The sequence below is a fragment of the Scyliorhinus canicula genome, chromosome 15, assembly GCF_902713615.1.
Source record: "Scyliorhinus canicula chromosome 15, sScyCan1.1, whole genome shotgun sequence".
NCBI classification, from domain to species: Eukaryota; Metazoa; Chordata; class Chondrichthyes; order Carcharhiniformes; family Scyliorhinidae; genus Scyliorhinus; species Scyliorhinus canicula.
Genome location: NC_052160.1, coordinates 90,836,442 through 90,852,818, shown reverse-complemented (window position 1 = coordinate 90,852,818; position 16,377 = coordinate 90,836,442). Strand labels below are relative to the sequence as shown.

Below are 16,377 nucleotides of genomic sequence, written 5' to 3'. Positions count from 1 at the left end.
ATGTTGTGTGGCACCGCTAGTGCTAAATGGGAACAGATGGAGCAACTCAAAACTAGGTATTTATGAAGCAGTGGCCTTCAGCAGCAGAATTATATTCAACCACAATCTTTAACCACAAGCCCTGATCAACACTGGTTCAATGAGGCACCAGGAACAATATCATGCATACCTAAAAATGAGGTGCCAAGCTAAAGCTACAACACAGGACTGCATGCATTCCAAACAGCGCAAGTAGTATGCAATAGACAAAGCTAACACAACCAATGATCATATCAAACTTCTGCAGTCCAGCCACATCCAGTTATGAATGGCAGTAACAATTAACGTCTAACAGAGGCCACTCCACAAATGTCCCTATCCTCAATGATGGTGGAGCTCAGCACATCAGTGCAAAAGACCAGGCTTAAGCATTTTCAACCATCTTCAACCAGAAATGTAAAATGGTTGATCGATCTCAGTCTCTTCCCGGGGTTTCAAGCATCAATAATGCCAGTTTTCAGCCAATTCGATTCACACCATATGATATCAAGAAATAGCAGATGTCACTGGATAAAGCAAACGTTATAGGCCCTGATAACATCACTGAAGACTTGTGCTGCAGAATTAGCTGTGCCTCTAGCAAAGTCGCTTCAGTACAGCAACAACACTAGCATTTAACCAATAATATAGAAAATTACCCATGTACATCCTGTCCACCAAAAGCAGGACAATTCCAATTTGACTAATTACCCCCTCATCAGTCTACTTTTGATCAGTAAAGTGATCAAGCGGTACTTGCATAGCAATAATTTGTTCACCGATGCTTAGTCTGGGTTCTGTCTGTGCTGCTCAGCTCCTGACTTCGGTACAGCCTTGGTCCATGTTTGTATAAAGGCTGAATTCTAGTGGTGAGATGAGAAAGACTCCCTGGCTATCAAGACAACATTCAATGGAGTGTGCCATCAACGAGCCTTGGCAAATCTGGTCAATGGGAATCAGGGGCAAATCCTCCACTGACTGGAGTCATACCTATCAGTCTCTTGGTGGGTACAGCCTTGGTCCAATTTGGACCATGTTTGTAAAAAGGCTGAATTCTAGTGGTGATATGGTTGGAGTCATACCCATCAGTCTTCTAGTGCATCTTCACAAATGGCAAAGTACCCAACAGCCTAAAATACAGGTATCCAACATTAGACATGTTTCTGCGATTGGACAATATCTTGCTAAATAATCCCCAGTGTGCTAAAAAGTATGCTGACAACCAATTTAAAATGGTCAGTCAGGCTTGCAGTGTGGCACATGTATGTGTTCTGGAAGCTACATCTTCTTAATACACAAGAGTTCTGTTCTTTGCAAGCAGAAAGAACATGTACCACACATTGTGCCGACTTCAGCTAAACAAAATAAGTGACAGTAATTTGCTGATCCATTCCCCGAGGAACTGCTTTAACCAATCAGGGTCAAGCTGCCTGGTTCAAATTTAGAACAATGCTTCGTAATTATCTTCCATTCACCATCAACTGGTGCATTCGCCATGGCAATGCCTCTACCAAAGTCCATTTGGCAACCAATCAGCATTCCCTTCTCATACAGTATAAACTGGATGAACTGTACACAGTCATAAACAACTATCAAACAGAACACCCGGAGGCCTTGTTCATTGTGGCCGGAGCTTCAACAAAGCCAACCTCAAGAGTGTACTGCCAAAATTCCACCAGCACATCTCCTGTCCCACCAGGGGCGAGAACACTCTTGACCACTGCTACTCAAAAATCAAGGGTGCCTACCGTTCCATCCCCCGACCGCACTTTGGGAAATCAGACCATAAGACTGTGCTCCTTCTCCCGGCTTACAAGCAGAAACTCAAGCGGGAGAATCCAGCTAAGAAGGTTGTGCAGTGCTGGTCCGAGGAGACAGACGAGCTCTTACGTGACTGCTTAGAGACAGTGGATTGGTCCATATTCAAGAACTCAGCGACTAACTGAAATGAGTATGCCACCACCGTCATATACTTCATCAGCAAATGTGTGGATGACTGCGTGCCAAAGAAAGCAGTACGTACGTTCCCCAACCGGAAACCATGGCTCAACAGCGAGATTGACTCCCTACTGAAGGACAGATCGGAGGCGTTCAAGGCAGACGACCCTGTCCTATACAAGAAATCCAGGTACGACCTCCGCAAAGCCATCCGAGATGCCAAGAGAGAATATCAAACTAAGTTAGAGTCACAGACAGACTCTCGGCGGTTGTGGCAAGGACTAAACAACATAACGGGCTACAAAGCGAAGCCGAGCAGTATCTCTGGCAGCAGCGCACCCCTCCCCGATGAACTTAATGCATTCTATGCTCGGTTTGAGCAGGTAACCAACAATCCGCTGTCGAGTGCCCCAGCAGCCCATAATTCACCCATACCCACCATCACAGTTTCCGAAGTCAGATCGGCCTTCCTGAAAGTGAACCCACGGAAGGCGATGGGCCCGGACGGGATCCCTGGTCGTGCACTCAGAGCCTGCGCATACCAGCTGGCAGAGGTATTTACAGACATCTTTAACCTATCCCTACTCCACTCCGAGGTCCCCACCTGCTTCAAGAAGACCACCATCATACCGGTACCAAAGAAGAACCAGGCAGCATGCCTCCATGATTACCGCCCGGTGGCCCTGACGTCAGTTGTAATGAAGTGCTTAGAGGGGCTGATCACGAAGCGCATCACCTCCATACTCCCGGAACGCCTTGACCCACTTCAATTCACATACCGTCGCAACCGGTCCACATCAGACGTCATTTCCCTGGCCCTAGACTCATCCCTAGAGCATCTCGAAAACAAGGACGCCTACATCAGACTCCTATTTATTCACTACAGCTCCGCCTTCAACACCATAATCCCAGCCAAGCTCAAATCAAAGCTCCAAAACCTAGGACTTGGCTCTCCACTCTGCAACTGGATCCTTGACTTTCTGACAAACAGACCACAGTCAGTAAGAATGAACACCAACACCTCCTCCACAATAGTCCTCAATACCGGTGCCCCGCAAGGCTGCGTACTTAGCCCCCTACTCTACTCCCTGTACACACACGACTGCGTGGCAAAACTTGGTTCCAACTCCATCTACAAGTTTGCTGACGATACGACCATAGTGGGCCGGATCTCGAATAACGACGAGTCCGAATACAGGAGGGAGATAGAGAACCTAGTGGAGTGGTGTAACGCCAACAATCTCAATGCCAGCAAAACTAAAGAGCTGGTCATCGACTTCAGGAAGCAAAGTACTGTACACACCCCTGTCAGCATCAACGGAGCCGAGGTGGAGATGGTGAGCAGTTTCAAATTCCTAGGGCTGCACATCACCAAAAATCTATCCTGGTCCACTCACGTCGACGCTATCACCAAGCGCCACAACAGCACCTATACTTCCTCAGGAAACTAAGGAAATTTGGCATGTCCACATTAACCCTTACCAACTTTTACAGATGCACTATAGAAAGCATCCTATCGGGCTGCATCACAGCCTGGTATGGCAACTGCTCAGCCCAGGACCGCAAGGAACTTCAGAGAGTCGTGAATACCGCCCAGTCCATCACACGAACCTGCCTCCCATCCATTGATTCCATCTACGCCTCCCGCTGCCAGGGGAAAGCAGGCAGCATAATCAAGGATCCCTCCCACCCGGCTTCTCACTTTTCCAACTTCTTCCATCGGGCAGGAGATTCAGAAGTCTGAGAACACGCACAAACAGACTCAAAAACAGCTTCTTCCCCACTGTCACCAGACTCCTAAATGACCCTCTTATTGACTGACCTCATTAACACTACACCCTGTATGCTTCAACCGAGGCCAATGCTTATGTAGCTACATTGTATATCTTGTGTTGCCCTATTATGTATTCTCATGTATTTTCTTGAATTTTGTTTAATTCCCTTTTCTTCCATGTACTGAATGATCTGTTGAGCTGCTTGCAGAAAAATACTTTTCACTGTACCTCGGTACACGTGACAATAAACAAATCCAATCCAATAAATTATTTTCCCCGTCTTTTGGTATTCCAGCAAAGTTGGAAGATTTTTGAAAAGATGTTTTTCAGCAATACTCAAGTTCTGTACCACCAAATGACTTAGTATACCCAAGATATATATTTTTTTAATTATGCAAGATTTAATTGGATTAATAAACTGACAATTTCCTCTGGTGGATGGGCTAAGAGGGATGACAATTATTTGAAATCATCATAAGCGGCTGGTTTAGCACACTCGGCTAAATCGCTGGCTTTTAAAGCAGACCAAGCAGGCCAGCAGCACGGTTCGATTCCCGTACCAGCCTCCCCGGACAGGCGCCGGAATGTGGAGACTAGGGGCTTTTCACAGTAACTTCATTGAAGCCTACTCGTGACAATAAGCAATTTTCATTTTTTTTCAAGAGTGGGGTGGGGGGGGGGGGGGGGAAAGAGAAGGAGACATTTGTCTGCAGAATTATTAGGAGCACAAAATATTTTAACAGGGAGCAGCCGAGGCCCATTTAAGAATGAGTAAACAAATACTTGATGCAAGTAAGTTACAGGGCCTCAGAGTAAGATGAAAGTAGTGGGAGTAATTTTGGATTGGTTGAGCAAAGAGCTAGCACAGACACAAAGGTCTGAATTTCATCCTTCTGTGGTATAAACTGATATCTCAAGCTTACCAAGAAAGTTAAAAGGTAAAAGAGATTTGGCCTATAAAACAAGCAACAATCTCATTGGCATCCACTGCAATTTATAAAAGGATAAAATAGGATCAGAATTTCTTTACAAAGGAGACAAGTTTTTCTAAATACGACGATTGTCATACTACCTTGCCAGACACATAATAGCTTGCTCTGTATTAGTTTGAAAATGTCAGAGGCCATTTATTTTGAACGGGTTACCAACTTTGCAACAGGAATTTGACTTGCTTTAGCTCTAGACTTCCCAGCAGCAGCCAAATTTGTGTTACATGGTATGTACCTGCTCAATGGTAGTATATTTTATAAGGAACCTTCACAAACCTCAAGTATGGATATGGATATATGCATCACATCCTGATGGATGGCCTTGGAGCTAAAGAAAGACTGAGTGGGACCACCTAAAATCATCAGTCACAACCTTGGAAAACAAACCTATGATAGCTCCAATGACACTGCTAAGCTTGGATGTGAAAGGAGTCATAAGTAGCCAGGCGGTCTTAATATCTGAATAATTTACAGTAACTCTCTCAAATCATTTCTCAACGTAATTTCTTCATCATCTTATCCTCAATCTCCATACAGCATCCTGATTTTTTTGGGACACAAGGAAATAATTAATAACGTCCACTTCCTGACCCTGATTAATCCATATATTCATCAAAGGATACAGCAGATTCAGTCTGTGGTGTTTCAGTTGTTCAAAACAACACCGAGAAACAACAAGACCTCTCCTCCATGAATGCAAAGACTGTCAACTGACCATGAACCATTGTACCTTCTGTTTCTACTGAGGAAAAAAAAAGAGGGGGATTGGTGAGACCTGAAAGGCATCTGGGCAAGAACTACATGATCCCTGATTACGGTATGCTGCCTAAAACTACCACATCAGAAAAAAAATGTTGTCATTCTTGCCCATCTCACCAGACATCTCACCAATGCAGACATTTGCAAAAGGTTCCAAACAAAATGGTGTTTTCAGCCTAATAGCATTTACTTCACGTATTGCAAAGGACTCTGACAGCTCAGATGATACAATGTGGAAGAGTTTGAAAGTAAGTTGTCCCTATGATTCTTCCCCCCCACCCCCATACAGAAGGTCAGAGCACTCCAACAGCCATTATTTTTTAAAACTCAATTTTAACTCTACAAAAGAGGTGAAGGCTTTCCTCACTTTGACCAATTAAAACATCCTACTAAAAGCACAGCTGAAATTTCCTTATATAACTTGATCACAAACACCAACCTTTTATGGTTAATGCTAATCTAAAACTCATCAGATAACGGGTGATGCAAAAGAACTTGATAGCCTCAGACAGAAAAGAAAATCGTGTTACATTTACATATAAACCAAACCTATGCTGAGGTTGCAAACACTGAACATTTTTAAACCAGAACCATTAATGCCCTATGGATTAGTGGGTCTCACACAAAACACGCTAGCAGCTGGTTCCAAAGAATGCAACCGACTCCAACCAATTCAGTGGCTCCTCTACCATCTTGATATGGTACAACCCAACTAGCCATGTAACAGAGCTTCATAACTGTGCCAAGGAACAATCTAATGCAAGTTAACTACTGGGATCGACTACATGTACTCCCATTCTCAGTCACACAACGGTGGGGGGGGGGGGGGGGGCTGCCAAGAGGTCAGAGGATTCCCCTCATGGATGGGGCAAAACAAAAGATTTGAGATTTATACAAGACTTTCATTTATGCAGTGCTTTTCAGGCACCTTACATCTCAAAACACTTCATAGCCAAGTACTTTTAACGTGTAATCACAGTTGTAATGTTAAAGCTATTCATCACCACTCAGCCAGTTCAGACCAGCAATTTGAGACCAGGAAGTCCAAGAAAGACATCTATAGAATTCTTACAGTGCAGGAGACGGCCATTTGGCCCATTGAGTCTGCACCAACCCTTCGAAAGAGCAACTCACCCAGGTCCACTTCCCTACCCTATCCTCACAGCCCTACCTAACCAGTACATTTTGGACACTAATTTAGCACAGCCAATCCACCTAACCTGCACATCTTTGGACTGTGGGAGAAAACCCAAGCACCTGGAGGAAACCCATGCTCACTCAGGTAGAACATGCAAACTCAACACAGTCACCCAAGGCTGGAATTGAACCTGGGTCCCTGGTGCTGGGAGGCAGCAGTGCCACCGTACAGCCCTTGTATGCAGAGACCTTGGTTGGGAGAAAAACAGATAATGCTTCCCCTGATGCAATGCCAGAAGTGGAAACAGCTAGTTAACTATGATGGGTTTGCTGTTTTACTTTGAAGATTTACAATAATTACTATTTTGAAGAAAACATCCAGATTAAGATTGCATTTAGCTCAAAATAATCAAATAAAACATCTGTTACAGATAATTTTAGACAAGTGTTTCTGGCTGAGTGATACAAAATACACCATCAAGACCTACTTGGTTGCCATCCTGCCACTCCAGCTAGAGACGGACGCACATATTTTAAAAATATTTAGAGTACCCAATTATTTTCTTTCCAATTAAGGGTCAATTTAGAGTGGGTAATCCACCTAATCTGCACAATGTTGGGTTGTGGGGGTGAAACACTGGGAGAATGTGCAAACTCCACACAGACAGTGACCCGGGGCCAGGGGCCAGACGTATGTAGATAACAGATGAGGACAAGATTGGGTGTGGCTGTATCACTTAAATCAAGCAAATGGCGAGCATGATCCCCACCACACCTCACAACAATGATCAAAAGGGGGCTAAAGGTGAGGCGAGAGTGACTGCCCTTTGCATCAAGGTATCATTTGACTGAATTGGCATCAAGTTAAAACTGAAGTCGTTGGAAATGGTTAAGTGGGCGGGGTGGGCTCCCCACTATTTCGAGTCAAACCAAACAAAAAGGAAGATGGTTGCAGTCAGCATACCCTCCAACTTCTTTGGAGTATGCGACTCTGAATATTGTTTGCATGGGTGCACTCTACCAGTAATTTAAAGAGATTATATTGTGCGTTGCCTGCTTGGGTTGCTGTGCAGTTTAAAAGGAACACAATGATTGTCATTGAAGGCCAATCATCTCAGCCCCAGAAGTTTCTCAGAGTAGTGTCGAAGATCAAATCATCTTCATCTGCTTCAGTGACTTTCCCTCGATCGTAAGCCATGTTTCACCGTGCCCAGTTCCATTCACAACTCCTCAAATAATGAAGCAGACCACAATTACATGCAGCTAGACCTGGACAAGATTCAGGTTTCAGTTGCTGAGTGGTAAGCACTGTTCAAACCACATGAGTGCAGGGCAACAATCATCTCCAAAAAGAGAATTTAACCATCTCCTCTTGACATTCCATGGTATTTCCATCACTGAATCCCAACCATCAACATCCTGGGGTCACTGGGGCTACAAGAGCAAGCGAGAGGCTGAGAATTCTGTGGCAAGTAATTAATCTCTTTGACTTACCCAAATCCAAAGACATACTGCTTCCAAGATTAGAATCCAACTCCCGGTGTATCCCTCTTTACAGGCCCGCAACCCGTCTCCTAGGATAGCACTCACTGTAAGCCCAACTCTTTGGATATTCCACTCCAAAGGTCAACAGCCTAACTCCTGGAATAGCTCTCTCTGCAGGACCACAGCCCATCTCCAGGAATACCCTTGTAAACAGGTTTGTGGTCGAACTCCCCACATACCCTTCCTCCCCACAACTGCAGCAAATTTTTCCAAGTCTCTTCTTCCCCCCCCCCCCCCCCAAGGCCCACCACCCACTTCCTTTTTATTAAAATGTTTTTTATTAGATTTTTGCATGGAGCATATGCTGCCGTTATTCTCACAGGATATATCTATATATACGCAAGTAGGCATCCGTTCGTGCCGGCAAGGCACTTCCGGAGGGCAATCCTGAAGTGGGTCTGGTGCCAGTGTTGCCCCTCGCTTACCCCGGTCGGATTTCGCTGCCGTTGTCTTCTCGTGCGTGCTGCTGCTTTATCCGGCCCTCCCGTCCGCCGCCCGTGTTCTCCTTTTACTCTGTTCCTGTGGCTGTCAGGCTGGTTAATGCTTCCCTGCCTTCCTTCACCCCCCCCCCCCCCCCTCCCCGGCTCTCCTCTACTGTTCCCGGTCTCTTTCCCCCCCCGCCCTGTGGTTCGCCTTTCCTTCTTCTTAGGAGTTGTTCCCACCCAACCCCCATTCTACCTCTCCCTCTCATGCTTCGGCTGCTTACCCCTGGTTCCTGGCTATTCTTCTCCTAGTTTGTTGGCCACAAAAAAGTCCCAGAACAATTCAGGTGAATGGCTCCCACGTTCTGTGGAAGCCGCCGTCTGACCCTCGGATGGCGAATTTAATTTTCTCCATTTGGAGAAATTCCGAGATGTCTGCAGCTTTAGGTGGTGCTTGACCGCCAGTCGAACAGGATTCTACGTCAGGCAATCAGGGAGGCAAAGGCAAGGGAGCCTGCCCTCCTCCCCAGAAATAGATCTGGCTGGTCTGGAACCCCGAAGACCGCCACTTTTGGGCATGGCTCCACCCTCACCCTGAGCCTTGCGCAGCTGGAGGTGGAGCTGACCCTATGCAGTGCTTCGCTCCAGAGTCCCCACCTATCTCAATCCCCAGGTCCTCCTCCTATTTCCTACTTGTTGCGTCCAGTACGGTGTCGGCCCCTGCTACCAGTCGGTCGTACATTTCGCTCGTTTCCTCTCTCTAATATGCTTGCTTCCAGTAATGTCTGTCATGGCGGTTGCGGGTAAGTCCTCATCTCCTTTCGTAGGAGGTTTCTGAGCTGCAGGTACTTTAGCTCGTTCCTCCTGGCCAGCTGGAATTTCTCCGTCAGTTCGTCCAGTGTCGCGACCCTGCCGTCGGTCCTGACTGTCAGTGTCCCCTCGTCCTATATCCACCTTTTGAAGGTGGCGTCAGTCAGTGCTGGTGGGAACCTATGTTTGTTACAGATGGGAGCTTTGTCTGACATTTTGGTCAGGCCAAAATGCTGGATCCAAGACTGGAGGGTGGGTATCACCACCAGGCTGCTGGAGTGTTTTTTGGGTGGGGATGGGAGTGCCACCGTGGCGAGGGCCCAGAGGGAGGCCTCCTCCGCGCGCACCCACTCAGCTTCTGGCTCCTTGATCCATCCCCTTACTCGCTCGGCCATCCACCGCCCACTTCCTGGGACAGTCATTGCCTCAGCCTTGTTCCAAATAAACATTGACAGAACAGTTGCATTTCAGAGATGAGGCAAGACTCCAAAGATGTGAAGATTAGGTGGATTGGCCATGCTAAATTTCCCTTAGTGTCCAACGGTTAGGTGGGGTTACAAGGGAAGTGGACGTAGGTAGGGTGCTCTTTCTACGGGTTGGTGCAGACTCAATGGGTCGAATGACCTCCGCCTGCACTGCCGGGATTCTATGAGTGTGACTGTCCTTGATATCAAGGCAGCATTTGACTGGGTATGGCATCAAGGAACATGAACAAAATTGAAGTCAATGGGAATCAGGGGAAAATTCTGCACAGGCTAGAATTATACCTAACAATTAAAATTGTAGGTATTGGAGGCGTATCATCTCAGCCTTAGGACATCACTGCAGAAGTTCCTCAAGGGTTCAACCATCTTCAATTGCTTCATCAATGACCTTACCTGTATCATAAGGTCAGAATTGGGAATGTTTGCTGGTGGATGCTCACTGTTCAGTATCATTCGTAATGCCTCAGGTAATGAGGTAGTCCTTGCCTGCATGAATGCAACAAGACCTGGGCTTTAACCAGAATTTTAACTCGGCCAGCAATATAAATAACATGGCTAAAAGAGGTCAGATGCTGGATATTCGGAAGTGAGTCATTCACCTCCGAACGTCCCTACAGCCTCATCCACAAGAGATCATCTACAACGCATAAGTCAGGAGTGTGATAGAATACTCCCCTCTTGCCTGGATGAGAGCAGCTCCAACAACACTTCACAAAGTGTTGGTCAAAGGTGGTAGATGTTTTCCCTATGCATGGAGAAAGTTCTGCACCATGGGATCTATTAATGATCACCATGGACCAATTTTAACAGACTTTGCAAATGACTTTCAGCGGGGTTGTTATTTAATGTAGTCAGGAGCAGGGATATTACAGCCCTGTTTCACTCAATTCTTCACCCTGAAACTGTCAGCAGTGGTTCCATCAATTTGCACAGTAGTGTTTGTCATCATGGAAGGAGACGAGACTGATGAGCTTGAAGAGTTCTTGTCCTGCTGACTGTGTCCAATGCTTTAGTGACATTTACAAAAATGAAGACATATATCCTGTTCCCTGCAAAAATCTTGTAGATGTCTTATGTAGAAGATCACGCTCACTGTAGATCTGCCAGCAGAGAAATCACATGGTGCATCTGAATACATGCATTGGAGACTTTTAAGCAGGACCCTGGCGAAGGTTTTCCCAATGATGCTAAGAAGCGAGATGTCCCTGCAGTAGTTGCAATTTCTTCGGCTAACTTTGATTTTTGTATAATATGATGATGTTGAAATGCATGTCTTGTCTGAAGGAGAGAGGGTTATGAAGGTGTGGCAATGGATGGAACCTTCATTGCTTGAAAATGTCAACTAGAATTCCACCCATGTATCAAGAAAGCTCAGAAACTTTCACCGTCACTGTTTTCAATGGTCATTACATGGAAGGACAAAATGACAAATGCAATGCTTCAAGGTGTTGAGGGAAAAACAGAACCTTCGAGATCAATTGGGTGCTAGCAATAAATGCTGATCTTACTAGTAAGCATTCATTCAACAAATCCAGTTGCAGTTCATTATCACATTTCCTAATATAAAACCATTCATATCTTCCAGAGTACTTCTCACTTCAGGCTTCAAAACCCAATTACACACTCCATTCTATAACCATAGCCCATCTCTCACATATGCACCATACACTTCCAAATTGCACCTCACCAGACTCAAACAACCTCTCCCTTTCCCGACCAAAGCCACAGATCACAAATCTCGCCAAATCCCCCCCCTTTATTTAAAAAAACCACAGCGAGTCGCCACTCCACCACCCAATCTGCAATACCCACCCACACCCCTATTTAAGTCCCACACCCTCTTCACCAACTGCACATCATGCCCTCCGTCACACCCAAATAATCGCACCCCCCACTCACTGCTTAGTCCATCATCCTGACTCAGAACGCATTTTCTTCTCCTTTCACCCTTACTCCAATTCTCACTCCAAACCCTCATCTTCCCCCCACAACTAGACCCCTTTACCCACCCTCCCTCCCTCCCCAGCTCCCCCTCAATCGTTTCCCATCACACTTCCTACCAATATCTCACAATCTGGGGCGGCATGGTAGCACAGTGGGTAGCACTGCTGCCTCACATCTCCAGAGTCCCGGGTTCAATTCCGGCCTCGGGTAACTGTCTGTGTGGATTTTGCACTTCCTCCCTCTGCCTGCGTGGGTTTTCTCCGGGTGCTCAGGTTTCCTCCCATAGTCTAAAGGTGTGCATGTAGGTGGATTGGCCATGCTAAATTGCCCTTAGCATCCAAAAGGTTAGGTGGGGTTACTGGGATAGGATGGAGGTGTGGGCTTAAGTAGGGTGCTTTTTCCAAGAACCGGTGCAGACTCGATGGGCCGAATGGCCTCCTTCTGCACTGTAAATTCTATGATTCGCTCCCTCCCGATATCCCTCACGCTCCAACAACCTGTCTCTCCAGAGCCCTCTTCCACTCCCTCATCTATCCTCTCCCACCTCTGCCCACACCTCCCTACTTACCCCATTGATATTTTCACCCTCTCCCTTGCTCACACCCACTCCCCAACTCGCTCGTGCCCACCCCATGCCCCCCCCACTCGCTTCCGCTCTCCTGCCCAACTTCTCCGCTCCCCCACTCGCTCCCTCAACTCACTCCCTCCCCCACTAAACTCACTCCCTCCCGCCCCCCCCACTCCACTCCTTCCTTCCCGCCTCCTACTCCACTCCTTCCCATGCCCCCCAACACTCCACTCACTCCTTCCCACCAACTCCACTCGCTCCTTCATGCCCCGCTCCCACTTGGTCCTTCCTGCCCCGCCCATCTCTATTCACTCCTACATGCCCCCACTCGCTCCTTTCTGCCTCTCCCGACTGCATTTGCTCCTTCTCGCCCCCCCCCCATTCCATTTGCACCTTCTAGCCCCCCCCACTCCACTCCAGATGTCCCCTCCACTCTCACCCTCCCACTGATTTCCCACTCCCTTGCACACTGGGCCTCCCTCCTGCCCGTACCCCCAGTCGCTCGCCCCTCCTCCCACTCCCACACCCCCTGCCCATTTACCTCACTCCCCTCTCACCTAACCCCACCATCCCCCTCACCCAGGTCCCTAACCCCATCCTGGTCTCTAACACCCCCCTCACACACCCCCATCACTAACCCCACCCTACATCCCCCCCCCCCGCCCACCGCTCCCCCTCCCACCCCCCAAATCCACCCCTCCCACCCAGACCACTCAAGTCCGCCATCCCACTCTCCCATTCTCCCCCAACCGCATTCTCTCCAGCCCCACTCTCCCCACCCGTCCCTCTCCCTCCTCTCCTAATCTCCCTCCCCACTCTTTCCCCAACTTCACCCCCTCCCCTCTTGCCCCACACACTTTCCCCCCCCCACACCCCACTCTCCCTCCCCATCTTCAGCCCCTCCCTCTTCTCCTATCCCTCCCGCCCCACTCACCTCGCCCCCTGCCGCCCCACTCACCTCACCCCCTGCCGCCCCACTCACCTCACCCCCTGCCGCCCCACTCACCTCACCCCCTGCCGCCCCACTCACCTCACCCCCTGCCGCCCCACTCACCTCACCCCCTGCCGCCCCACTCACCTCACCCCCTGCCGCCCCACTCACCTCACCCCCTGCCGCCCCACTCACCTCACCCCCTGCCGCCCCACTCACCTCACCCCCTGCCGCCCCACTCACCTCACCCCCTGCCGCCCCACTCACCTCACCCCCTGCCGCCCCACTCACCTCACCCCCTGCCGCCCCACTCACCTCACCCCCTGCCGCCCCACTCACCTCACCCCCTGCCGCCCCACTCACCTCACCCCCTGCCGCCCCACTCACCTCACCCCCTGCCGCCCCACTCACCTCACCCCCTGCCGCCCCACTCACCCCACCTCCCTCACTCCCACTCACCCCACCTCCCTCACTCCCACTCACCCCACCTCCCTCACTCCCACACACCCCACCTCCCTCACTCCCACACAACCCACCTCCCTCACTCCCACACACCCCACCTCCCTCACTCCCACACACCCCACCTCCCTCACTCCCACACACCCCACCTCCCTCACTCCCACACACCCCACCTCCCTCACTCCCACACACCCCACCTCCCTCACTCCCACACACCCCACCTCCCTCACTCCCACACACCCCACCTCCCTCACTCCCACACACCCCACCTCCCTCACTCCCACACCCCACCTCCCTCACTCCCACACACCCCACCTCGCTCACTCCCACACACCCCACCTCCCTCACTCCCACACCCCACCTCCCTCACTCCCACACACCCCACCTCCCTCACTCCCACACACCCTACCTCCCTCACTCCCACACCTCTCCCCACCCCCCACCCACTCCCACACATCTCCCCCGACACCTCACTCTCCCACACCTCCCCCACCCCCTCACTCACTCCCACACCTCCCCCCACCCTCACTCACTCACTCCCACACCTCCCCCCACCCTCACTCACTCACTCCCACACCTCCCCCCACCCTCACTCACTCCCACACCTCCCCCCACCCTCACCCACTACCACACCTCCCCACACCACCTCATTCACTCCCCCACCTCCCCCACACCTCCCCTCACCCCCTCATTCACTCCACCTCTCCCCACCCCCTCATTCACTCCACCTCCCCCCCACGCCCTCATTCACTCCCACACCTCCTCACTCACTCCCACACCCCCTCACTCACTCCGACACTCCCACACCTTCCCCCCACCCCCTCACTCACTCCCACACCTCTCCCCCCTACCCTCACTCACTCCTCCCCCACCCCCTCACTCACTCCTCCCCCACCCCCTCACTCACTCCTCCCCCCACCCCCTCACTCACTCCTCCCCCCACCCCCTCACTCACTCCTCCCCCCACCCCTCACTCACTCCTCCCCCACCCCCTCACTCACTCCTCCCCCACCCCTCACTCACTCTTCCCCCACCCCCTCACTCACTCCTCCCCCAACCCCCTCACTCACTCCTCCCCCAACCCCCTGACTCACTCCTCCCCCACCCCCTCACTCACTCCTCCCCCACCCCCTCACTCACTCCTCCCCCCCACCCCCTCACTCACTCCTCCCCCCACCCCCTCACTCACTCCTCCCCCCACCCCCTCACTCACTCCTCCCCCCACCCCCTCACTCACTCCTCCCCCCACCCCCTCACTCACTCCTCCCCCCACCCGCTCACTCACTCCTCCCCCCACCCCCTCACTCACTCCTCCCCCCACCCCCTCACTCACTCCTCCCCCACCCCCTCACTCACTCCTCCCCCCACCCCCTCACTCCTCCCCCCCCACCCCCTCCTCCCCCCCAACCCCTCACTCACTCCTCCCCCCACCCCCTCACCTTCCCCCACCCCCTCACACACTCACCTTCCCCCTCACACTCACCTTCCCCCACCCCCTCACACGCACCTTCCCCCACCCCCTCACACTCACCTTCCCCCACCCCCTCACACTCACCTTCCCCCACCCCCTCACACTCACCTTCCCCCACCCCCTCACACTCACCTTCCTCCACCCCCTCACACTCACCTTCCCCCACCCCCTCACACACTCACCTCCTCCACACCCACACACTCACCTCCTCCACCCCCACACACACATCCCCCACCCCCTCACCTCCCCCCACCCTCTCACCTCCCCCCCCAACCCCCTCACTCACACCTCCCCCCCACCCCCTCACTCACACCTCCCCCCACCTCCTCACTCACTCCCCCACCTCCTCACTCACTCCCCCACCCCCACACCTTTCCCCCACCCCTCCACCCACTCCCACACCTCTCCCCCCACCCCACACCTCTCCCCCACCCCCTCACTCACTCCCACACCTCTCCCCCACCCCCTCACTCACTCCCACATCTCTTCCCCCACCTCATCACTCACTCCCACACCTCTCCCCCAGCCCCTCACTCACTCCCACACCTCTCCCCCACCCCCATCACTCACTCCCACACCTCTCCTCCCCACCCCCTCATGCACTCCTCCCCCCATCCCCTCACTCATTCCTCCCCCGCACCCCCTCACTCACTCCCTGACACTCCCACACCTTCCCCCCACCCCCTCACTCACTCCCACACCTCTCCCCCCTACCCTCACTCACTCCTCCCCCCACCCCCTCACTCACTCCTCCCCCACCCCCTCACTCACATCCTCCCCCCACCCCCTCACTCACTCCTCCCCCCACCCCCTCACTCACTCCTCCCCCCACCCCCTCCTCCCCCCCACCCCCACTCACTCCTCCCCCACCCCGCACGCACGCCGCTCCCGAACCCTCACCTCACGCCTCCCAACCCCTAACTCACTTCCTCCCCAACCCCCTCAATCACGCCTCCCCCAACCCCCTCACGTCACTCCGCCCCCACCACCGCTCACTCACTCACTCCTCCCCTCACCCCCTCACTCACTCCGCCCCCCACCCACTCACTCACTCCGCCTCCAGCCCACCCCGCACTCACTCCTCCCCCCCACCCCCGCACGCACTCTCCTCCCCCCCACCCCCTCC

The 16,377-nt window shown here is 51.5% G+C and overlaps 1 protein-coding gene across 3 annotated transcripts in view; it reads right to left on the bottom strand.

The window, feature by feature from the left end:
* nras (NRAS proto-oncogene, GTPase) overlaps positions 1 to 16,377 on the bottom strand; it is a 72,681-nt gene that overhangs the window by 55,275 nt on the left and 1,029 nt on the right. The window lies entirely within an intron of this gene.